Here is a 27154-nt window from a genome sequence, read left to right as displayed (position 1 = left end):
TTAAACCAGTAAGACTGCATTTACGCATCTATCATTTTCAGGATTATTGGTAACCTGGACATGCTTCCCCCAAATAACCTTGCTTCCATGTATCATAAGGCCTGGCTCGCTCACATTCACTTCAGTGGCAGTGCCTTTGGTAATAACACCTAAAGTTGTACATAGCGAGGATGAGGGATTCTTCTTTACAACAAGTATTTCCAGACAAAAAGTGACCTTACATTCAGGATGTGTTACATGTGCCTTCTTGAAACGTAATCCCATTGGTCTAATGAATCATCCATACTGAGGTGGTTTTTAGGTAAAGCCATCTCCAACCAAGTAGACTTGAGTAATCATCTTCCTCCACGTTTATTTCTGTCTCTTTCTTGTTTGAATAACTTTTAGTACTTCCATTTCTCCCTGGGCACTATCTTTGGGCAGAGGGACTTCCCATTTCCCCATTTTCTCTTTAACTTTTTGTTTAATCATACTGGAAATTACTTTAGCTTGGCTCAATACCTCTCTGTTCAGCAGACAGGCAGGTACTGTAGAGTCTTCTTATTCTTTTGTTTGGTATTCCTCTTTTCATGCATTTTGATAGTCATTTTCATTTGTCTTTTCTCAGCATGGCACTGTTTATGATAGAGCTGAGCCTTCAGACCAATCATCATTTTGCCTTCTTTTAACGTTCATTGACCTCTCAACTTTATTCATGTTTTTCTTATGGTAACTCAAACAATATCCATAGCATTTATGGTGTAACACAATATATTCCTTTTGTGGCACTGTGAATGCTGCAGAGCTGCCAAGCACAGAGGCTGGGGTGTGAAGCACCAGTCAAGATTTGGGGCTTGGAGACCCATGAACTGATTCCTATTTATTTATTTTTTTAATCCTTGTCTTTTCACTCATCTGTCCATACCCTGGATAAAAGGAGCATCAGATACAAGGTTTTCACAAACACATGGTCATATTGTAAAAGCTATATAGATATACAGTCATCTTCAGGAATCAAGGCTACTGGAACACAGTTCAACAGTTTCAGGTACTTCCCTCCAGTCACTCCAATATACAATAAATTAAAAAGGGAATTCTATATAATGCATAAGAATAACCTCCAGGATAACCTACCAACTCTATTTGAAATCTTTCAGCCACTGAAACATTATTTTGTCTCATTTCTCTCTTCCCCCTTTTGGCCAAAAGCCTTTCTGAATCTGATGATGCTGGGTCCAGGCTAAGCCCTGAGAGTCAGGTCCCACGTTGCCAGGGAGGTTTGCACACCTGGGAGTCATGTCCCATGTAGTGGGGAGGGCAGTGAGTTCACCTGCCAAGCTGGCTTAGAGAGATAGGTCACATCTGAACGATAGAAGAGGTTCTCTGGGGGTGATTTTTAGTCATAATTATCAGTAAACTTAGGTTCTCCTTTGCAGGAAGAGGCTTCATGAGAATGAGCCCCAAGATTGAGGGCTCAACCAATTGAATTGGTTGTCCCTACTGCTTGCAATTATTTGGGGAATCAGAAATTCCCCAGGTGGGGAAGTTGAATATTTCCTCCTTTTCCCCAGTCCCCCAAGGGGACTTTGCAAATTCTTTTTATTCTCTGCCCAAACTACTCTGGGATATATCAGGGCATCACACTAACCTGTACAAACCAAAAAGATCTCATGCCCTATTCAAGATTCCATGTAATTATGGTGTTCATGTAAACTAACCATACAAGTTAAATTAGATAATATGCTACCCAAAATACAGGTTTTGTACCAAATAAACGTCTCTCCCTTTGGTCTTGCACAGAAGTCAAAGTTTGAAAATATGGGCCGTATCATCCTTTACCCAGGATTCTGATTTCCTTTAGTCCTATCCAGATCAGATTCATTCATATTTCTAGATGAAGTCTGATCACTTTTTCAGCTTTATTTAACAGTTGCTGAATGGGGTAATGCTGGCTTTCATAGCTTCAGAGCTCTAACTCAGAGTTTCAAGTGTTACATGAATACTTGAAGTTTCAGGGAATGACCAGGTTATATACAACTAGCTCAGTATATCAGAATTTAGAAATATCAGTTATATTTCCTAAATATCTGTGACCTATTCCTCAGTCGTTGTATCCTTAGGCCACCTCCATCCATTGCAAATAGCGAACACTGCCAACGTAAATACCAGTGTTCAATGTACATTCCTGCCCCCACACTCAATTCCTCCAGGTATATACTGAGCCATTGGGTGCAAGATCATATGGCAACCCCACCCTTACTGCCCTGTGGAACCACCACACTGACCTCCGAAGGGCTGCACCTCGCAGCTTCCCTACCAACAGTGAATAGTTACATCTCTTTCTCCACATTTTCTTTAGCAGTTGTTTGTCTTCTGAGACCCTCTGAAGCCTTTCTCAATCTCAAGCATGCTCATTTCCCTACTCTTCCTTTGGATTGGCTGCCTTATTCATTTGAGGACCTAGCTTAGCCCAACTATGATCCTGTGTGCCGACTCTGATTTCCCATTACTGAATTAAATGGCTCTCACAATTTTCTACTTTTGTTACTTATAATTGTCTCTTCACGCATTGGATTTTGAACTTCTGACGAGTAAAAGTTGTGTCCTAGTCACCAATATGACATTAGTATTTATTAAAATGCCATGGTACATAATAGCTACTCAATAGATACTTTGAGGAAATTAAAAAATTTAAAAGTAGATGATTCCAAATGAACCAACGAACCAACAAAACTTACAGAAAGTATTTAAACTCCTGTGGGTGTCATAAGTTGACCTTCTTCCTGGGAGAGGTTCCTAAAACTATGGTCTGCTTAGGAAATAAAACCCTATCATGGGAGCTGTGTGGCCCTTCATGATAATTCTAGCTAGACCTGTAATTTAGGAGAACTCAGTGTTCTAGAATATTAAGCAAGAGACTATAATAATATCTGCACTCATCCTGCAGCCTATATTTATCGTTCCAGGCTACCACAGGGTATTTGGAGTTCATCTCAATGTTTATTTACCTTAATCTCTTATAGCAAAACAGGCATAATAAATGAAATGCTTAAAAATAAGACATAAGAGAGCCTGGGATATTGAAAGCCACAATTAACTTAACATTCACAACATTACTTTCACATTCAGAAAGTATTTTAAAAATTTGATAGGAAAACAAAAGAGCATATGTGTCTCTAAAGAACTGTAAAAGTATGAGCAAGGAGAAAACAAAAAAGAACATAAAAAAAAACAGGTGGAATGCCTTTACACGTATTTACAGTAGGCGTGGCTCCGTGCTGGGAGCACAGTGCATGTGGGTGAATGTGTGGTCTCGTATCATGCCATGCTCAATCAGCAAAATCATGAGAGGCTATAATGATATAAATGAATCCATTGGTGAATGGGAGAAATGGGAAAGCATAACAAATAATTTTTTAAAGTTTTAAAGCTTTGGAATGGCTCCACAAACTGGCTAAGGCACATTGAATCCAACAATCAGAGTATCATCCAACATTTTTGGACTCGGAAACCTTCGGGCTGGGCACATTGACTTAGGGTCCACAGGCCCTGCCATCTCCTCTTGTCTTCTATCTGTCCCATTTATACGTTTATGGTTCCTGCCTGGCTTTGTGTGAAGGAAAAAGATGAGATATGAACATTTTTGAGATTTTAAGAACTAAACTGAAAGTAAGAAAGAAAAAAAAAGGAAAGATTTGCCTCCCAGTTCGATCACTCATAGGGATCCAAAATGGCATTTTAGGCTGGGCTACTTGTTTTACAAATATCTCTGTCAGAGTACTGTGTTGGGATAATTTGCTTTATCCGAATTAAGGAATGCTTCAGCATCATTTAATGCACATAGAGGGAAATCTATTTCAAAGTACCCTTTACGTGGCATTTCAATCTAGTAGATACCTAAACTTGCTGTCATATTATGGATCCATTAAAGGCATATGGCATTCAAAGTTGTTCATTCAGAAAATTACAACTGGAAGAAAGCAATGAATGAATTATTACATTATCATCAAAAGACAATTTCATACATGAAAACCAAGAATGTTGGGGAAAACTGAAAGCACTTGGGCCATTTATTCACTTTTGTCATTATGAACAAAAGTGAACAGGTTCTGAAATCTAAGATGGTTTCCCACAATAAAATTAGCTAACAAGATAAGAAGAGCAAATCAAAACTAAAACTCCCTTGTAGAAAAATCTTCAAACTCAGTCTATTCATATAGTAATAAGGTAAGGGGTAAAAAAGCACATGCCCACCCATATATTAGTGTCCTTCACTAGTTACGGCACTATTTGCATTTTCCTTATTCAGTCAAACAGTTTGTGCATCTTTTATATCCGATTTCCATTTTCATGCCTATGAACAAGCAGATACTATGGGAGCTGGATGTCCTATGCATATACAATGTTTACCTGAGATGAAAGTTTTGATGAAAACTTGGAACTCAAATATTCGTCTCATTGGAATATAATTTGTAAATTTTTCAGCAGTTTCATGAAAAACCAAAAACTATTTGAGAAGAATAAATGAGCAATTTCACACCACTCTAGTTTGCTCCCTCTTGTTTCCTGTCTTGCTCTGTTATGCATGATAGAGAATCTTATAAAAAAAAATGCCTTGTGTTACTGGCCCAGCTCTTTCTGAAAGCAGTTTTATCATCCTTTGAGTCCTTAAAGAATAAGATGAAAGTAAAAGTGTAGAAGTGTTTGCATTGAGGAAAATGCAAGTTGAAAGCATGAAGAAAAGTGGGGAGAACATGGAATGTGGACACTGATAGACATTCAATACCTAATGAGCATTCCAAAATGGAACTTCAGTGAAAATAAATAATCTGCTTTAGTGGAAAAAGAAGAATATTAGAAAATAATTTTTGAAGAAATAGAGCAGATTTAGAGTTACTAAAACATACAAAGAGGATTCTAGCCCGTGGAATTCATAACTGAATTGGCAAAAGCATTACTCAGTATAATATTTAATGTTGAAAAATGAGAATACATTATGCCCTAATAAAATTTAAGGCTATGTTCAAGATTCAGTGGCAAAATAGACTTTAGCACAATTTGACAGAATTTTTCTATTTCAAAAGGTTGTTTTCAGATTAGATATTCCCCTCCTCCGCCCCGCTTTCTTTTTTCCCTGAGGAATGAAGATAGTACAATTTTGAGAGGGCTTAGAAGTTAACTTTCATTTCTTCCCTCAAACATTAAAGATGCTACCTTTTTGAAATAGAATCACCATAAACTAACCACAATTTACACTCTGACTCCAAGGAAAATGGAGAACTTTCAGATATCCCAACATTTTAGCTCATCTTTTGTTCTTTCATCTCAAAGATGATTCAGGGTATAGTAATTTATTGGTACACAGATTCTACATTACAACCCACAGTGTTTCAGTCCCTCCCAAAGCAGGTTGCAATGGGCCCTGAATTGGTAGCAGAACTCTCCAGTCTTTCTCACTGAGGGGAACAAAAGTATTGGAATATTGGCTTCAAGAAAGTTGCTTTCTCCTTTACTTTCCAACCTCTGATTCAAATTCAAAGTTTCTTTGGAAAAGCACCTAAAGCATTAGGTTCACCGAACTTTCTTCATTTAGGCTATGGCATAACTATTAGTCATAAATTTAATGACTAGAATGTGATGCTATTCTGGTAGGTCCTATGAAAAATATAGATTTACTAGAATAGAACATCGGGTATGGGGTCTTTTTTTTCTCACTTTGATGATGCCGAAGGTATCTTCATGTGTTCATACATTAATGTGCCATAGCAATTGCAGTTAACGTGGCATGGATTTAGGATATTGTCCGTAGATTTAATAGGAGGACTAGAAATTTATTCAGTGATCACAATGCATTGTGCTCTCTTCTTAGCTTTTCATAGGTCGTAAATTAGTCATTCCCATAGAAATGCTATCAAATGTGAGTCATTCAATTTTGCAGATTTAAAGTTGGAGGCACAGAAATGTTACGGAACTAGTCCAAGACATGCAGCTAAAACTGGTATGCCTGGACACTGAACCCAGGCTCTCTGGAGCCAAGTCTGGGCCTTCAACAATTTTGCTTTGCTGCCTGTAGCATGTTAGACTGTTTTTGTCTAGGATTTGACATAGTTCTATGAGTCAACTCAATTGAATCATTTGACGTAATTTTTTTTCTTTTAAAGAAAGTGACTTTCTTTGGTGGAAAACAGGCTCATTGTAAATCAAAATTTGAAATGACTTTATTTAAATTGATAAGCCATACATATCAACAAAGAACATAATAGATGATATCATAAAATGCATCACTGGAATTTTACCTGTTTCCACACCTACACCATATCATTTGCATTCTTTTAAGTTATTGTAAAACCCCAGACATGTTGAGAATGAAATACTCAGGCACTATCATAAAATATAGTATATGGCCCTTTTTAAACGTTTAACTGTGTAACGACCCTTTCAACCCTGCATCAAGCTCTTAGTTTTATAGACACACAAAAAATTATCTCTATTTCCTTAGGTTCCAAAATTTACAAGACATATGATGAAAGGGCCCATATCTTACACCTGTGTTAACTGTCAAGAACCTCTTTAGATCACTATTTTATTCTCTGGCAAAGATCAATAGAAGTCACTTATTGTGCTTTTTGTGGGTTGAAATACAAAGAAGATCATCGGTAGGCATAATTCAAAATCACACACTGTGTGGGTAAGTATTTGGAAGGCACTGGAACAATGAAAGTGGCAGCATGTAAAAGTTACTTAAATTCATTTCAAAGTGGAGAATGGCAGAATTACCCACTCCACAAGGCTGGACTGACTCTAAAGACATTTTAATGGCTTTCTTTGATAACTGTAAATTTGTACAGGATCTCTAAATGTTTAAGTGATCTAAGTAACTTGGACATGAAGCATCCTTTTATGTCCTACAGGTGCCTCTTAGAATCTTGAGAGAGTAATGAAATTTGCTGAGCAAAAGTAGTTGGCTGTTTCAGAGAAACCAGGGGAAAAACAATTTTTTAAATGACATGAAACAGTGATCGTTGAAAGCTGGAATGATTTCGAATAGGAGACATAGCTTCTGTGTTCAAGATGCATTTAGTGATCCTTTGCATTGCTTGATTTCAGATATGTTCTACAGATTGATAAAAAAGTTTGTGGTTGATCTCTTGGATAATGAATTAATTGAAATCAGCATGTGACACACGATCACAGAACAGTGACATCTATTATGTCACAGAACAGTGACATCTATATAAATGCACAGGTCCGATACATAGTAACCACCCCAAAGATTTATTCTGAATGAATTGAATAGTTATACACATTGATATAATAGAATAAGATACATAATTTTGTCAACACCTGCAAAATGTCAATTTAGGCAACATGTTGGATACCTTGCAAATATTATATCTGAATCTCAGCACAATCCTGCAAGGCAGGTGTTACCATTCCAGTTCTACAAGTAGAACCTAGGATCATATTTTCCATGTTTATTAAAATTCTTCTTTACCTACAGTTTCTCTTCTCTTGTAATTTCTTTTTGGAATTGAACTTGCTTTCCTCCCTCTCTTTTTAAAGATGCATTTGTGTATATATGTATATTTTATATATACATGAAAGAACGTTTAGGCTTCATTGGAATGTTTCTTAATGGTAATATATGCCCACTAAAATCTGCTAAGGCACATTTTAAAACAAACTTGCAAAAAAAAAGTGTCATATAATTTAGCTTGCTACCTATCGGAGACTACATAGCTCAAAGACTCAGGAGTGGCAGGCAACTAATTAAAGTAGAAAACAGTGACTGTAAGCCTTTCAAGCTCTTAATACACTAAAGAGAAGGCATGACACCATAAAATAGATGGAGCATAAACAGCCATTTGCAGCGGATTTCATACAAAGTAAAAATGAAACACAAGGAGACCCATCAGGGAGCCACATTGCAGAAGAAAATGCTGTTAATGGAGATGGCCGCACCCTGGAATGGAGAGCTGTGTGGCAGCGAAGCTCCGCAGGAGTTCTTGGAGAACCAGCTGTCCCCTGAAGACAAAAATGCAAAAACAACGGGCTGGACATTTGCTGACAACACAGACATATAGCAGATCATTGTAAGAATAGCACCACTGGGCCAGTGAATGACTCTGAAATCATCTGCGGTGCCTTTTGCTGTGTCCTCTAAGTGGCCTTCCCTGTAATTGCTTAACTAAACAATGAAAATTGAGAACACTGTAAAGAAATCAAATCTGTCTCAAAGCTTTATAGACGAGAGGTTGTGATTCGTTTTCATAATCATTTTTACAAGAATCAGAAAAAAAAAGTTGCCTCCTTCACATAACTACAAAGTCAGACACCTTTAAAAAAAGAAAACAAAACTGTGATTTCCAACTACCCCATCATCAAGGGCTGCTGGTAGACAACCAATACGGTTTATTTTTTATTTTTTTTTAACTCTTCTTATTGTATAATGTAACGTATATAAAGCAAAGAAAGAAAAAATCAGTAGTTTTCAAAGCACTCTTCAACAAGTAGTTACAGGACATATCCCAGAGCTTGTCATGAGCTACCAAGCCATCCTCTCAGATTTTTTCTTTCTAGCTGCTCCAGAATATAAGAGGCTAGAAAGAATAAATATTTTTTTATCATCACAAATGACTTTTTTTTCCTTTTTTATGAAAAATAACATACACAAAAAAGCAATAAATTTCAAAGCATAACAATTAGTTGTAGAACCGATTTCAGAGTTTGATATGGGTTACGGTTCATAATTTTAGGTTTTTACTTCTAGCTGCTCTAAAATACTGGTGACGAAAAGAAATATCAATTTATTGATTCAGCAATCATAGTCATTTGTTAAAACCTGTCTTCTCTGTACAACTCCACCATCACTTTTGGTCTTTCTATCCCTCTTTTTAGAGGTATTTTGCCTATGGCCATTCTAACTTTTTCATTTTGGAAGGGACTGTCAGTAATATGGGGTAAGGAGATAGAACTAGCTGATGCTCTGGAGAGGCTGGGCCCTCTAGATTTCAGGACTTATCTGGTCCAGGGACCCATTTGGGGGTTGTAGGTTTCTGGAAAGTTACCTTAGTGCATGGAACATTTATATAATCTTATACAATGCCCTAGGTATTCTTTAGGATTGGCTGGGAAAGGTTTTGGTTGGGGTTTGGCAGGTTATGATAGGTAGTAAGGTCTAACTGAAGCTTGCATAAGAGCAACCTCCAGAGTAGCCTCTCGACTCTATTTGAACTCTCTCTGCCACTGATACTTTAATATTACATTTCTTTTCCCCTGTTTGGTCAGGATGGAATTGTTGATCCCACGGTGCTAGGGCCGGACTGATCTCATGGTGCCAAGGCCGGATGGTATGGTTTATTTTTGTGAGAGTAATTTAAGATAAGGAAAGGTGCAGTTTTGGGGGGAAATGTTTAGATGAATAAATAAGGTATTAATTGACAATGTCCTTGAAAATTAGTTGCCCATAGTCTGTGAATACTGACACTCTGCACCAATTTTTTGTTTGTCGCTCTTTTTAGAGAATGTGTTACAACAGAGATTTAGAAGAGAAAAGTAAACCTTGAAAGATTTTGGGAGAAGGAGAGTTCTGTCATCTTGAATGTATTTTGCTGGCTTTGTTTGTAAACTGGGTTAAAATCAACAATGCCAACAACAAAACACAGACACACACACACAAACATACACACACACACACACACACAAACCAAGCCAAGCTCTGCCTCAAAGCAGAGCATATCCTTTGCAATGCACTATACATATGTTACAATTTGCCAGGAAGACTAATCTTAAAATAGATGCCAACTCACCTAGGGTGGCCAGCATAATGGAACCCAAAGGTTTCCACACACACACACACACACACACACACACACACACACACACACAAATCAAGCCAAGCTCTGCCTCAAAGCAGAGCATATCTTTTGCAATGCACTATACATATGTTACAATTTGCCAGGAAGACTAATCTTAAAATAGATGCCAACTCACCTAGGGTGGCCTGCATAATGGAACCCAAAGGTACCCAGGACCTAATCCTTATTCCCATGAATGTTACCTTAGAGAAAGAGTGACCTTGCAGAGGGGATTAAGTAAAAGATCTTGAGATGGAGAGATTATCCTGGATTTTCTTGGTGGGCCCCCCATGCAATCACAAGGGTCTTTATAAAAGGGTGGCAGGGAAAGAGTCTATTATAGAAGCAAGGAGGTGACGTGAGGACTCAGCAGAGAGAGATTTGGAAATGTTCTACTGCTGACTTTGAAGATGAAAGAAGGGGACATGAGCCATGGAATACAGCTGTACAAACTGAAAAAGGCAGAGAAAAAGATGCTCCCAAGAGCCTCAGGAGGAAGCATTACTGTGCCAACACCCAAGTTTTGGCCCACTAAGACTGGCTTTGGACTTCTGGCTTCCAGTATTCTAAGACAAGAAATATTTGTTGCTTTAAGATTCAAAGTTTGTGGTTAATTTGTTACAGCATCAATAGGAAACTAATGCAACATACATACGTATTTTCCAGATAATTGGAAATGGGCTAAGAAGAAGACTGGCCTACGCTAAGGAACCAGAGGACAATAATTAATTCTCACACATTAGTACATATAAGAATCACCCGGAGAGTCTGCAGATAATGCAGATTCCTGACTTTCTTTTCCATGATTCTGATATAGTCAAACTAAAGGGGATTTAAGAACCTGCATTTTACCAGCTTACAGATAGCATTCAGACCATGCATTGAAATACACTGACACAGGGGCAGGTCTTACAGTGGTTGCCAGCTTGGATTATTTGCTTTGATGGTTAAACTGTGTATTTTGCTGGTTAAAAGGCTGATTGGAAAAATAATCGCTTCCTATTTTATCTTCTTCCTTCCCTCACTTCCTTTTCCTTTCCTTTCCTGAATTCTTCCTCTCTTGTAAATTTTGGGATATATGGAAATCAGCATACTGCTCAGTATTGCTAAAAACTTATTTAAGGTCATAAAGCATACAGAATATTTATGTTCAGTCATATATGTGAATTTTCTTTATGGTAATGTACAAATATTTTGGCATGCTGTGTTTGAAATGAAAGATTTTGAGAAAAGGACATTTTAAGTTAACTAGAAGGTACAGTATAAAGACGACAATTTTTAGTCTTCCATGCATCTCTGTATCCCTGTTTCGCTATTTACATCTGCATTTAGTTGGTTCTAAGAGGCACATGAGCTCCCATTTAATATTTCTGAAATAGGGATTTCCCTTAAAATGATGGGACTGTGTGTCCCTCCCCTTGGTGATACATAAAATAATGGTCCATCTTAAAATAACAGATTTGGATTTGATAAAATGCATGACTTATGTGACTTCAAGGTAAAAGCTGAAGTTCCTACATCTGTAAAATGGAAATAATAAAATTAAACCCAACATCATCAAATTAGAGAGAATTCGATCTGTTCATCCATGTAACAAAGCGCTGTTTAATAGGTGATTGGCAAATGTTTGTGCCTTTCTCCTCTTCTGCTGTAGGCTCTAATGGAAAAAACTCATGAACTGGTAAACAGTTTCATTCATAGTCACCTACTTTATTAGATTATGGATAGGTATTCTCAACAATCAGAAAATACTAGGAAAATAGACTTTCTTTAAGTCTGCAGATGGAACTACAGATTTCTACTATATTTCACTTGGAATGAAGCTATTTCTGCATGAATCCCAAGAAAGCCAGGCTTATATAGGGCTAGACTGAGTCCTAGAAATGCTGTTATTTTCAGCCCTTCTTTTTCCACCTTCCTGTCTCCCTTTTGCACATTCTAACAGGAATGAAGGATTGGCTCCATAATAGTTCCCTTGGACCCTCTGAACAGTTCATAGAGCCATAAAAAATTGTTTGGGCACTGAATCTCTCTCTGTGTGGTGAGAATTCACTCACTTGAATAAAAATTGCAGTGAAATATTTGATTGGATGAACTGGATTCTATATCTTAAGATTAGTTCTAAATAACAAGGCAATTTAATAACCTAAATCAGGTAATTAATGAAGTCAAAGGAAATAAATCAGATTAATCCCATGACTAAATTTACAAGTCAGCACAGATTATATGTTATCACTATGAAAACCAAACAATTATTGGCAATTTCACTGTTTAAGATATAAGATAGCTCACACAATTGTTTTGCCAATACCTAAATTACAACCAAATCTGCATGGTATATTTTACAATATAGCCATTGAAAATATTTTTCTCCTCAGCAAACAACTAATTAGTTAGAAATGAAAATATGGGTTATTTTCTTGAAGTTTTATGTGAGCAGTGTATTGACAGTGATTTGTAGTCCCACGGTCTTAACTAATATTAAAATATTATTGCAACTCCAAAATAAAACTTTTAATATTCTTTTGGGGTAGAATTATGTACCCCAACACACGTGTGTTCTTTTTTTTTTTGCATGGGCAGACACCAGGAATTGACCCCAGGTCTCAGGTATGGCAGGTGAGAACGCTGCCTGCTAAGCCACCATGGCCCGCCCACCCTACACATGTGTTCTTAATCTTGATCCTTGACTTGTGGTGTGAACCCATCCCCAAGAGGACCTTCTGAAGATGTTATTTTTAATTAAGGTGTAGTGGTCACAAGGGGGGGCTAACTGCAGATTACTGGAGGCATTGTAAAGAGAAGAAACCAGAAGCCAGGGTGAGAGAAGGTCACAGGGAGAAGCAGGAAATTAGCAGGAAACCATAAAAGTTGACACAAGAAAGGAGAGCACATGGTCGTTTGTCCTGCGACAGAGTTGCAAGTCAAGAAATCTCAAGGTGCAGCAGCTCAGCACCAGATCTTAATGACCTGGGACGAACAAACGTTCCTAGCCTCTGAAACTGAGAAAATACAATTCCTGTTGTTTAAGCCAACCCATTGTGTGGCATTTGTGACAGCAGCTCAGACAAACAAAGACACCTTAAATGGGGGTTTTACAGAATAAAGAAAAAATTAATTAAAAAAGTTCTAGTGTGCAGAGTTTCTGACTCAGTAGATCTAGGGCGGGATAAAAAATTTGCATTTGCTTAATAAGTTAAATAAGTTTAACAAGCTGATGCTGCTGGTATAAGAGACCATAGTTTGAGAATCTTTTTGTTCAGGGTTTCTAGTTGTTTGAGGCTAATTATAAGGTTAACAGAAGTCTGGTTCAGGAGTATCATTGTTTCTGCCTTGGGTAAATCTTTCATATAAGTTTATAGAGCACCTAAAAGGACACAGAACTTTAATGAGTTTACAGAACAGTTTTGTGCCTGCAAATAAATGTATGTTTAATTAAAAAAAAAACATAGTGGTGTGCATACACTCTTTCCGTACCTACTAGATAAATTCCTGGCAAGTGAAGTGGAAACTGGAGCTGCCACTAGGATAAATTTACAAAAAGTGGTCATCCTCTCTGCAAACCACCCCTTTTCAGGGGCCCTTTCTCTCTACATCAACGGCACTCTTCCTTTCCCTACTCCTGAGACCAGTATCTTGAAGTAGCCTCTGACTGTTTCCTCCTTCTCCCTATAGGCTCACTAATTCACCACATGTTGGTGATTTTTTATTTTAAGTGTCTCCAGCATATGTTCTCATTTCTCTCTCAACTGCCACCATTTGAGCCCATACCCATATATTGAATTGCTGCAATTGCTCCTTGATTTGTTTTCCCATCCAGCCTCCACCCGCGTATCATTCCTGCATGATGACATAGTAACATTTCTAAATTATTATTTTCATCATGTTATTTCCCTGCCCAAATATGTCCTATTGTTGTCCTGGTGGGATAAAATCCAGATTCCTCAGTTTGGCATACAATCCCCTCCATCAGCTGGCCCTGTTTGTTCATTGAATAGATATTTGTTTAGAACCGACCAGGTGTAACACTATTTCCTATAACTTCCAGCATCCTAAAGCATTTCATTGTCTGTTTAGAAACATGTGAAAACATTCTAGATGATTTAGGTAACAGAGCCAGGTGACAATTGAAGAGTTACTATATGACAGTGTGTTAGTCTGTGCATGTGCATGTGTGTGGTGGTGTGTGTGTATATTTGTATAGAAATATATTTTACATGTACATTGAGTGGCAGTATGTGTTTTAAAAATTTTTGCGGTTACGTATATATATGGCAGTAATGTATATTAATCAATTAGCATTAATTACATTGACATTAATAGCATTCTTGTGCTGCCATCATTACCAAAACCTTTTCTTCATCCAAAACAGAAACTCTGTACCCATAAGGCAATAATTCACCATCCCCTTCCCTACCACTCCACACCAGCCCCTCGTAACCTCTGATCTAGGAAATGGCTTCATGAAGATGCAAGATATAAAATGGCCCATAAAAAACAAGAAGAATTTCTTCATTGCCTCTTTTCCACTCTCCCTATATGTTTTCTCAACTTTATTTTCCTTATATACCTCTATAATACACCTTTATATATTATATAGTAATTTGCATATTCTCACAACTTCCCATTGTTTTGACGTTAGCTCTATTACACCCTTCAAATTTGTCCTCTATTCCCATTTTACTGAGAAAATGCTAAAACAGCCCTTCAATACCTCTTGCCTCTATTTGTATTTCCCAGTGACCTTATTTCCTGTTCTAGTTAATATTGAGCATTCAGGCCAGTTTAAAGTTTCTGGAGTGCAATTATAATTATCCATTCAAAATCCTCAAGATCTTCCCAAATCTACAGGGAAAGCTCATAATTCTTAGCCTGGTTTTTGTAGCCTTCTACGAACTAGTTTCTATCCACTATTCCTATAGCTCCTATCCACACAAAACCCTTTTTCCCCACATCTGGACCATTCACTGAGCCATCCTCACGACACCTTGTATAATGGAAGCATTGTAAAAATATGCCTGGACCATCTTTCTTCTGTGTGTCAAAGTCCTCTTTATTAAAGCTCAACCCAGAAGTCATTACCTGAATTCTTTCTTTATTGTCCTCCCTCTCCCTCACTCTAGGTTGGAAGCCACATCTTCTTTCAGGCCTCCTTTGAGTATTCACACAACCTGCGATGATAGGTTTTACATTTACATTGCATTCCAGTTGTATGTACATTGGTCTCTTTTCTTTTTTTTTCAAGGAAATGTGTTTAGAATAACCTTTGTATTCCCTCGAGTGCCTAGTCAACACCTATTTTTGTTCAATTATGGAGCAGCTAAAATAGCTTGCATTTCATGCTCTAGAGTAACCAAAGATTTTATGCAGGGCAACATTTTGAGTTAAGCCTAGAGAATCTGTAAAAATATCAATATTTGTTTTGAATGTGGAGTATACCCAAGAGTCTTAGTATATTTCGCGATTTAAAGGTGATCATGAGGAATCCCCAAAAAGCGAATAATCAGTAATAACATATTTTTGAAAGACCCCCAAATGCACATTAATATTTACTAAAAACAAATCCTATCTTTAAAATAATCCTTGAAGAAACGGTAGGCCACATTTTTTTCTACCTAAAGGACTTGCTATTCTTAGACCCTTATTGTATAATACTATGCCAATTATAACGGCATTTGCATAGCATAGTCATTAAGTTCAGTATTATCCTTACAAGTGAATAAGTTGTGACTTACATAATGAGTTACTTGATAGTTCTTAATGCTTTTTACAGACCTAACTTGTAAAGGGGTTCTTAATTCATTAAAGTACTGGAAACTTACACATGTTTATTTAATTTTAAAGTACTTTACACTGGGATGCACTCCTTCATGAGTATTTAAGTCTAAACATGATCTCCAACTCTAGATGTCTTGTTCAAATCTAGTACATTTGTAATAATCTAAAACATTAAATATATACAAATATATACATAGATACATATCCTCTAAACTAAGAAATGGATGTCTTCTTGCAAGTGACAAAAGGTTCAATAAAGTAGAGTAAAAATACTTTGGTGGTAGATGTTCATGAATCTATCTTTAGATTACTTGTGATGTAGTTGAATCACATCTTTAACTGACTTGAAAGTACACACTAAGGCATCACTGTTATCAAGTTGTACTTCATAGAATCACAGACTTACCGGAACTCTTGTTTCAAAGGAATATTAGAGGACAGCCCATTCACAGTTTATCTGTCACTTCACCTCTCCTACAACACGTCCGTACTCTCAGTTATGTTCTTTTTCTATTCTCTGAAATATAGAGAAATGTAAATGTGCTCACCTTCTTCACAATTGCCCCATGGTTCACTTAGATTTCTGACCACCTTGTGGGGAGTTGACATTTTGGTGTCTGTGTTGACTAGAGCTCACACAGATTGCAATGTAAATGAGAACATCTCATGACCAGATTCAACACAGCTTGTCTGTTTCATCCTTCAAATGAAAAACAATTAGCCACTCAAACCTGTGCTTTTGGCAGTGTCAATGCAATTGATGAAGGTGGAGCAATTTTAAACATCATTGGCAAGCAAAGTTTTGGATTCTGCAAGGTTAACTACAGTTGGATATTATACCTCTAAATTTGCTTTTTATGCCTAATAAAATTTAATCTTGGAGTTGATCTTCCTAAAGGTATATCAAAGAATATAGTATAAAGCACACATTTTTGGAAGGAGAATGAATTGTAAATATGCCACATAGAAAATTTTTCTTGAGGGTGGGGGAGTAGAGCCGGCTGCAGTTGCTCTAATTTTGTCTGTTCTTTGGCAAATAAACAAAACTTAAATGTATACAGATATCTCTCTTTGCTGAGCAATTCACTGCAGCCTGTAATTGCCCCACTATTAGTGATAAATTCTGATTTACAGCTTAATTGGCCAGAAGTGAATATAGCCTCAAGGTCATTGTAGTAAAGATAGCAAGAACTTTAGGGATGTACGTAAGTTAAGCAATAGATTGTCTGGTGCAGTGAGGAAAGAAGATCTGTTTAAAATGTTAGAATATTATATAGGGTCATATTGTGCAGTGCTGACTCCATACATATAACACAAAAGGTCAATATAAAGTGCTCACAGAAGTCCCACAATAAAATATTTTATATTTAACAACAAGAGTCTGTAGTTTTTTTTTTTCCTACCAAGGAAACCAATAATTACGTGATGTCAAAAGGGATTAAAAATGGACCAATTAAAACCTCCAGGAAAGTTAAGCTTTAAAAGAAATGCAGCAGAAAATTGGAGAAAATAGAAGCAAGAATTTTACCAACCTAGAATTTATACGGAGCTGATGCATATGAGAGAGCCTGTTATTTCTATAAAATATAAGATAAAGTTCAGGATGTAGGGAGTCATTCTGAATGTGCTAGAAGAAACAACATTTTAAAAAGGTATTGGTAGATAAGTTTGAAACTCTCACCATATTTTAAAGTACAATGATATATATGAAAGACATCTTTGCTTTTGTGTAAAAACGGACAAAGGGGAGAAATCTTATTGATCTGTGAGCAATTAATTTTCAACTGCTGTCCAAGTCATGTGAATTTGAGACACAATTTATAAAATAGAATAGAGTATAGCATGTGAAATTGCATCAGACTGAAGGTAGAATGAGCCTGGTCCCCAGAGACATGAATAAAGTGAGAGGGTGTAAGCATTTTTAACTGCCTACAGTTGAAGAAATACCCATAAAGCTAACAAAACCTCTACTATTAATAGTATTGCCTGTCACCAGGGACTCCAGCATATTTGCCTTGTTAAAAGGGGTTTACAACTTCTTTAATAGGATCTAAAACTAATAATTGTTTCTACATTAAATATGCATTATATATTAATAATATGCTCCCTATTTAATAAAGCAAGGCTCAGAAATAGCCTCTTTTCATTGGTTTCACATATTTGATTTCCCTTCAGCAGTTATATAAAAGGAAGGACATGCTCTTAGGAGAGAGGAAACTTTTGGACGCTGAGCAAAGATCAAATATGCATTTTATTGGAAGGGATTGATATATGGGGCCTCCAGGAGAGAAGCCTCCAAGTTGCTCCATGGGCATCCATAGATTCTGGGAAGAGTGTGTCGCAGAAGAGGTAAAGGAAAAATATTTCACTATTGACAATCTGGAAAGTGGATTTTTGAGAACTTTAATGACTTGAAATGGCCTTCGTCATGTACAGACTTTATTCTCCCTCAAGATAATCTATATTCACAAAGATTCCAATAAGTCTAAGACGTTAGGAATTTGTAAGGGAATGCTGTTAGATTTGTTTCTCTCTTCTGGGGCTCATTTTCACCATATGAACTGGATATTGGGGGGTTAAGACTTAAGAAATCCTATTGTGAATATATTTATAGGCAAGCAAGGGCCTTTCAAGGCAATCCCATGCCTGAAATATGGGCAACCAAGTGTATCTACCTCTGCTCAGACATTATCTAGAAATTGCAGCCTAAATTCAAGTCACATTGTGCTAAGCCAATGAGTAAACAAAATGATTACATTAGAAAATATATCTGATCAGGGATAAGTGGTTAAATGAGACATTCAGAGGACAAAGTACAGAAAGCAGAACAGATGAATACCTTATATAATAAGCCCATTTCTCCCAGACATATGAACTTTTTGCAGTCTAAGACCAACTCAGAATTGCCATGGGTCATGACAAAGGCATCAACGGTTGCAGAGCATGCCTCATGTCATGATACCTGTGATGGTTAATTTCATGGGTCAATTTGACTAGGTTATGGTGTCCAGTTGTTTGATTAAGCAAACACTGGTCTGATTGTTAAGTGAGTGCGTTTCACGGATGTAAGTCATTAGTAATGCATTTGATTGCATTCGTGGCAGATTACATCAACAATCAACAAAGGAGATTGAACTCAGCAATGAGAGAAATCTCCTCATCTAATTGATTGAATGCTTTAAGGGGATAACTGATGATCTCAATAGTCAAAAAAAAAAAAAGAATTAATATCTCTACTTTAGTCAGTCAGCTTCTCCTGGGGAATTCATCATCTTCTTTATTGACATTCCCAACTAGTGGCTTATTCTTGGGAATTTTACATCACCATTGAGATTCCAACTAGTAACCCCTGAATGGAATTAGGATTTCCCAATCTCCATGGTCACAAGTGCTAATTCCTATAATAAATCTCTTAATATTTACATAGAGATAATGGAATGCATGTGCATATATGTTTGTGTGTGTGTGTGTGTATGTGTGCACGTAGATATGTTCTGTCAGTTCTGTTTCACTGGAGAGTCCTGACTAATACATATTTATGCATATGGACTTCTATACCATTTTAATTTCTTGATATTGAATGGAAGTCCATATAGTGAGTGAATGTCTAATGATATGAATTTAAATGAAGTTTCTAAAATATGCTGGCTGCGTTACATTGATGCAGGCACTTTATCTGTGTGAGCCATATTTCCTCTCTCATAATATGGAGTCCTTAATATCTGCAAATTTAGATAATTTCAATTTTCATTCTAAAGTTCTATAGTTTCAAATATCTTCTGTCATCTGCTATTACTTTAAAAAATGGGCATGTCCAATGTTGGCAACTGAATCATGTTCTCCACAAAAGGAATGTTCAGGCCTCAATCCCTGGTCCTCTGGGTGGGAACCCATTCGTAAATAGGAATTTTGAATATGTTATTAGTTAAGGTGTGCACAGACTGAATGAGGGCAAGCCTTAATCCAATATGGCTGAAGTCCTCAGAAACAAAAGAAATTGGTTGCAGAAAGAGAAGCCACAAGGAGCAGCTAGAAGCTGGAAGTTAGTGGAAAACCAGAAAGAAAGAAGATGCTGACATGTACACTGCCAAGTAACTGAAAAGCCGAAGAATCCCAAGATTACTACCTAATCAGAAGATATCAACTTCAGGAGAAATTCTAACCTCTGAAACTGTGAGTCAATAAATTCTTGTTGGTAATTCCCATTCCATAGTATTTGTTTCAGCAACCAAGAAACTAAAAGTTTTTTGGTACCAGAAAGTGGAGTGCCACTATGACAAATACCTGACAATATGTGAACAGCTTTGGAACTGGCTAATGGTTACAGGCTGGAAGAACTGTGAGACGCTTGATAGAAAAATCCTAGGTTGCTTTGAAGAGAATGTTGATAGAAATGTGGACATTAAAGTTGATTTGGATGTGGCTTTAGAAGGGAACAATGAATGCGTTATTGGAAATTGGAAGATAGGCGGTCTCCATTATAAAGTAGGACAACTTGGTGAAACTGTGTTCTTTGATATTGGATAGAAGACAGAAATTCAAAGTGTTGAACTTGGATATTTAGGTGAGGAGCTTTCCAAGCTAAGTGTAGGGTTTTCCCTTGCAGCTTATAATAAAATGCTAGAGGAAAGAGAGAAGCTGAGAACTGAACTCTTAAGCACAAGGAAACTGGAAATTAATGATTCGGAATATCCTCAGCTTATCCAGATACTGTGTTCTGAGACTTGGGTCAGAAATGGCCCTATGTCCCTGTGCTTTCAGGAAGTAAGGCCCCAGAGCGCAGGGCTCCATGTGAGGATTTAACTGAAATACCCTTTGTGAAAGAAGCTCTGGCTGAACATGGATCCAAGTCAGCCATTTCAGTGAAAGGTTGTAAATACAGTTATCCAAAAGCATTTTTGGCAAGTTTTATTTTATGATGGTTTGGACCTCCTAGAATTAAATGCAAAACTGACAGAGTTTTTGCAATATTTGTATGAGCATAACCATGCCAGCCCAAGCTGAAACAGACAGGGAAAGGATAAATTGAAGGAAGAATGACTTCAAGGGCAGAACCATGGAAAGTGAAGTTTGGACTGAAGAGATCTCAAGCCAAGAAAGTGGGTACACTCATGAGTGTGGGAAGGGCAGGTCCACCCCTCTGGCAGGAGCAGCACTTGGAAGGGGTAGGACCCAGCTCCATTAAATCCAGATCCATGGATGAATCTCAGACTTTGAAATCTAATGGTGTTATCCCTGCTGGGTTTTGAACTTGTTTGGGGCTCGTGACCCCTGTTTTCCTTCTAATTTCTCTCTTCTGGAATGGAAGTGTTTAGTTGAAACTGAATAACTTGTTCTCTAGGTTTCACAGGTCTACACACAGAGGGGAATTGTGCTTCAGGATAGACCATATCCATAACTGATTTTGATGAGACTTTGTGCTTAGCATTGGTCTGAAATGGCTTAAGTTCTTTGGGTATATTGTGAAGAAATGAAGATATTATTTTGTATGCAGGAATAACTTGTCTTTTGGTGTCCAGAAGGTGGGCAGATTTTGGGGATTAAATCATGTGCCTCACAAAAGGTGTATTCAATTCCCAGTGTTGGTCCTGTGAGTATGAATCCACTTGTAAATAGGTCTTTTGGAGATATTGTTAAAGTGTCCCTACACTGAATGAGGATAGGCCTTAATCCATTAGGGCTAAGGTCCTGATAAACAAAAGAAATTGAAGTGACAGGGACCAGCCAAAACATGGAGGTCAGTGGAAACTGGAAGAGAAAGGAGAAGGCACCACCATGTACCTTGCCCTGTAATGGAAAAGCCAAGAAACCCCAAGATTGCCACCCAGTGAGAAGATACCAATCCCGGGAGGAAGTTTGATCCCCTGAAAACATTAGCCAATAAATTTCTGTTGTTAAGCTAACCCATATATGGTATGGTTTTAGCAAATAGGAAACTAAAATATCCACTGTCCTTCTCCTCATCTTCTGAGATAGTATATCTCCAGAGGCATTTTATTATGGTAGCAATGGGAGTGCTAAGTACTAGAGAGAAGTAGGTTTTTATCTTCTGAGTTCCTTCACTTGGGTAATTATTCTCTGTACCTGGGTCTCACCTATTCTCCTCATGGAAACATGGTCATAGGGTTCAATGTACTGAGAGTTCAATGGTCATAGGGGAGAGTTCAATGTGTCAAACATTTATTACATAATTATGATATTTGATGGGAGAAACAGTGATAGATAAGTCAGGGTGCATAGATACTATAGAATATCAAACAATAGTATTGTGATGGAATAATAGATAACATGGTGAAACCAGGAGAGCACAGATGAAAAGCATAAAACCAAGCCACAAGAAAGAAGAAGAAGAAGAAGAAGAAGAAGAAGAAGAAGAAGAAGAAGAAGAAGAAGAAGAAGAAGAAGAAGAAGAAGAAGAAGAAAGAGAGAGAGAGAGAGAGAGAGAGAGAGAGAGAGAGAGAGAGAGAGAGAGAGAGAGAGATTCAAGTAAGGTGAATTAAATATTAAATGTTGAGTGAGTTGAAGCTGATTGATTAATGAGACAGAGAAAACATGTTCCAAGAAGAGGAAGCTGTGTATTTTTAAGCAAAGGAGAAAATTCAGATTTGTGCTTTAGATTAATGGCAAAATGGAGGAAAGAGAAGGAATAAAGATGAGGAAAGGAGATAGGGTAAGGATTGTTTATCTGATTACAGTGGTGATATGAAAATAGGTGAAAAGGATTCTATCTCATTTACCATTGTGTAACTGGTATATAACAATAGAACTTGGCACATGGATGTTAAATATGTGTAATAACCTGCAGCACATCAAGGAGATATAGACTCTCATTTCTTGACTTCAATTAGATTGTTCTAAGATAATGAGAAAGATATGAGGTACACAGGGGTGGGGGATATTTTTTGGAGGAAGTGAATGACCTAGCCATTTGGATATAGAGGTTGGGGGTTAGGAGAGCATTCCAGGTAGAAAAAAACTAGTAACTGCAAAGGTCTGCAGTAGAACGTATCTGGTGGCTCTGAGAAGTTGCAAACATACCGCACTCCAATCTTAAACTATGAGGGGAATGCGACAGAAAACAGGGACTTCAGGGAAGCCGTGTTATTAGGGAAAAACCAAGTTTCAGTTGCAACTTTCCCTGCAATGCTTGAAGATAAAGGGATTTTAGCTGATAATTGACCTTGCATTTCAAAGTTCACAGTAAAATGGTTTCAGTAAATTGGGTGGGGCTATCCTAAGGGGTAGATTAAAGTCCAGAAGATGGGGGCTGATCTGGAAGTTTGAGATGTTTTATGGTCATGACCGCAACAGAAACCAACATCCTTCAGATGTTAAAGGAGAGTTCCAAGATAGGACAAGGAGGGAGGAGAAGAGAGAAGAGAGAGAGTTGCCTCTTTACTAACAACTTCAGCACTTCTAACATTATGGGGTTCATGGTTTTCACAATGCAATCTCTAACACACATGCACACACACATACACAAGGAAAAATGCACAATAGGCAGTACAGCAAACATGCTCAGATTAAAATCGCTGATATGATTGATATTTGGTGGGAGCCAGAGATAATAGAATTTACTAGAGTAGGAAGTGCACAGGTAGAGGAAATTAAGTACACACCACTAAATCTAGCTTAGGTCCTCAAAGGACAAGTGAGTTTGCTAAGGTAAGGTGGTTATTGTATATCTCGTAAAGATAATTTGTAATGAGAACCTAGGTCAATCTCAGTTAAGTATTTTCAATGAAATATAAGGTAAAGGGATTACCAGGGTCTTTAAATATTTTTGATATTCTGAATAAATATTTAGAACTGTGTTTATAGTATCTGTAGACAGTTATTCCATCTTAAGACAGATTGAAAATTATTTTTTGGAATAAAGTTTTTCATTTCTCAGACAAATCTTAGAGTTTTGCTTTGAGGAACATTATCCAATACATTATACAATGTGAGTTAGATTTTAGACATTTGATTTGCAAGCTTAGAGTTGTCAAATTATTTATTTCCTATCCTAGAAAATCCCCAAGCTATGAAGCTCAAGAATACTCATTTCCTTATCTTTGTTCTTTAAAAGGATGGGAACGATCTCTCTCCACATTTTGTGAAGGTTATCTTTGAAATTAGCACTTTTTCCCCCTGTTTGGGTATTTTTGCTTAAATCACATCTATTTTTTGCTAAGCAGTTTACGTTTTATGAAGATAATATACAGCCAGAATCTGCAAAGTAGCTTAAATGAAACATAATAGGCTACACTGGAAACAAGTCTCTAGCAATGGTTAATTTTTGTTCATAAGTTAGTTATTGTGCATACCTCCATGTTTGTCTAGTTTTAGTTGACTTTGAGTGGCAAAGTCACTGAACGAAAAAGCGTTGGCTTATAAAAATGTCGTCAGAACACTATGTTGGTGTCTGCAGAATAAATGAAGATAAACCTAGGGCAGAGGTTGCCCATTCTTTGCACTAAGATTCTTTACATCTTATTTTTCATTGTCTTCAGCCTCAAAGCTAGCAAGATGCGGAGAGATGAGCTGCACAGTAGTTTCATCTCATGAACATTGACTCTGGGTGAGGCACTGCACATTTTGTTTTCCATTGCTCAGGAAGTCCTCAAACCTCAGCAGACTGACTTTACAATCTACATTCTTAACCTTCAGGTCCAATTTCAGTCATTCACGTACAACCATTTCAACTATTGCTAGAGCTACAAAACACTTTTAATTTTATTTGAAAGTGGCTATTTTTCTTTACATCTGCTCAGTTTTCTCAAACTTACCTTTGCCGTAAGCAAGGATGTCAATAAATTCAAGAGTTTAATATGTTCGTTGTAATGCTTTCTAATGAACATGAAAATAATTGAAAACTGTTCCATAAAATAAATCCTCCTTTTGTCACCTAAAATCATCTCCTGTGTCACCAGTGAGTGTCACATCTACCACAGTTTGGGAAATATCACTCTGCTGTCCTGTCTCCCATACTAATGGTATAAGTTGGAGCCATGGGACAGAGCGATATGGTGTATGTATAATTTTTTGTGATGAATTACAAAGGGAAGATGTGAAAGGTTGCTCAAAATGGTTCAGTTTTAAAACATCTCTGTATTAAAACATCTACATCTGTTCATGTTTTTCCCATCCTTTTGTTTTCTATTTTTGTGTGTTTTGTAATGTATATAACATATAGAGTTACATATAATTGATAAATTTCCAATACCGAGGAGCTTGAACAAAATCTGTTTTACTGATGAAGTAAAATAAAAGTTTAGGGTCTTTTACTAAATGCCTATGGACTTATGCTATCCTTTTTGCCCCTCCACCTGATTTCTAGTTTCCTAACTTTCACTCAAATGAGGAGAATCTGTTAGAATATCAATAGTTATCTATCAGCCTTTGAAAATAAGACATAATCCTTAGCACTGGTAGATAGTCAGCATTATGTTTTTTCCATATACCCACCAAAACATAGCATTTTATTCCAAGTGGGGTTTGTTTGGGGATATAATATATTATGTAATGCAAAGAGAAGAGGGCAAAAGTAATAATCCAGTATTTTACAATTTTGAAATACAAAACAGAAACATTTTTCATAATTCATTTGATGGTAAAACCTGACCTGACATGAACTTGTTTGGCAGCAAAAGCTGACTTGAACTATATGAAACAGTTTCACTAAGATGAAAAAATCTGGACAGACAGGTAGAGTTTGGGCTAAGAATGGTAATTAGAAACAAAAAAAAATAGCAGTCCTAGATGCACGTTCTAACATTACTTTTGAGACTGCGGTTAAGAAGAGATATAAAGTTCAAGTGAATGTTAGTGCATGAAATGATTAAAAATGGAAAAAATTAATAACATACTCCTATTCTTAAATATTTTACTTGAATTAAAAATTTGCCAGTCAGTAGATGCTAATTCATTGGAATTAGTATTCTGTAGTTTCGAAAATTACACCAATGTGTATGTATAGAAAGTGCCAGCAGCCACCCAGGAAAACGCTTTCCAAGTATAAACTAAAGTATGCATGTTCAGAGATGGCTACAGGCATACACACCAATATGTCTAAGGAAAATCATGACCATCAAAACTGTTCCTAGCTTAAGGTTGTTTTTAGACATCTTCTGCAAGTCAAATGAGGAGAGTCGACAGACTACTTTTAGGCTAGAAGTGTCAACAAGGTCATTTTAAAGACAATAGTCTTACGTCCTATAATTTATTCATAAATTCATAATGTGGTTATTTATATACATACTCATATATTTTTATATTCTTATTTGTATGTGACCTTCAAAAGTATCCTCGGGTCTGCTCTGACTCACTGTCTTAGCTAAGGAGATGGCCTTACTGCCTCTGTATCTCAGTCCCAAAGTGATTTTCTCAAGACTGCAGGTTGCTCCTTATTCAGGGAGGCAGTTTGAATAATAGCTGGATTTTCAGCTGTCTCTACATTATGTGTTTAAGAAAACAAACCTAGACACATATGGGAGTGGAGGCAAGAACTGCACTGATGATCCTATGCAATCAGTGATGGAAGAACAGAACAGAAATTGGGGAGTAAATTGGAAGGAGATTTTGATGTCGAAAGTGTGGATTTTCAAATGCATTTTGTGAATGTGGCTTCCTGCATTGTAGAAGTGTGTGGCGCCATTGGTATTCAGGATCATATTACATTTGAGCAACTATGGGCCTTAATTGCTTTGCAGTTGCCACAAGCAGTGAAGGCTTTAGTAAGCAAGGCACAGGGAAATTTGCTATGATATAGTTTGCATTTTTATTACACCTTTATTCTGATTAGTTAAATCCATTTTATAGTTGATACAGTTAAGGGGTCTAGTTCTCATGATAATTAGGGTAAGTTGCACACCTTTGGAGTTGCATATCCCTAAATAATAATAAATAAATAAAGGAATCACTTTGGATAGCCAAGGTCCATTTAGTAAATGTTATATTAAATGCTTTTATAGTAGCCTAAAATAGTCTAATGCAGAGTAAGAAAACTATCTTTTTAAATTTCCCTACATTAAAAAAAAAATCACTGTACTTACATACTTACAAGTGTCATGAAGAATAGTAAACAATTATTGTAGGCTCTGTGAGCAGAGGTACCATATAAATTTAATGTGCCAATATTAAGATTTATGCCATATTGATTAGTGATTCTTAAACTGGAAGTTTTTATTTATCCTATGTATAGCTAAGGAAAATAAAACTGTCAAAAATAAGGCATCCCTGAATTTACCTTTTTAAGAATGAGCTTTATATTTTGGAATAGTTTTTCATTCACAGAAAAATTGCAAAGATAGTAAAGAGTGTCCATACAGCTGACACCAAATTTCCCCTTTAATTGACATCTTATGTTACTACAGTGCATCTGTCACAATGAAAGAACCAACACTGGAACATTATTATTAACCAAGTCCGTACTTCATTTACTTCATTCATATTTCCTTAGTTTTTACCTGACATCCTTTTGCTGTTGCAGGATTCCACACAGACACCACATTACGTTTAGTCTTTAGGCCTCCTTAGGCTCCTTTTGGCTGTGATAG

The 27154-nt window shown here is 36.8% G+C and overlaps 1 pseudogene; it reads right to left on the bottom strand.

The window, feature by feature from the left end:
* On the bottom strand, positions 1 to 27108 carry LOC143680487 (ribosome biogenesis protein NSA2 homolog pseudogene; annotated as a pseudogene).
* Positions 27109 to 27154: the final 46 nt, after the last annotated feature.

Source organism: Tamandua tetradactyla, chromosome 4 (genome assembly GCF_023851605.1).
Source record: "Tamandua tetradactyla isolate mTamTet1 chromosome 4, mTamTet1.pri, whole genome shotgun sequence".
Classification (NCBI taxonomy): domain Eukaryota; kingdom Metazoa; phylum Chordata; class Mammalia; order Pilosa; family Myrmecophagidae; genus Tamandua; species Tamandua tetradactyla.
Note: the sequence above shows the minus strand (reverse complement) of the source record. Positions and strands in the feature narration are given on the sequence as shown.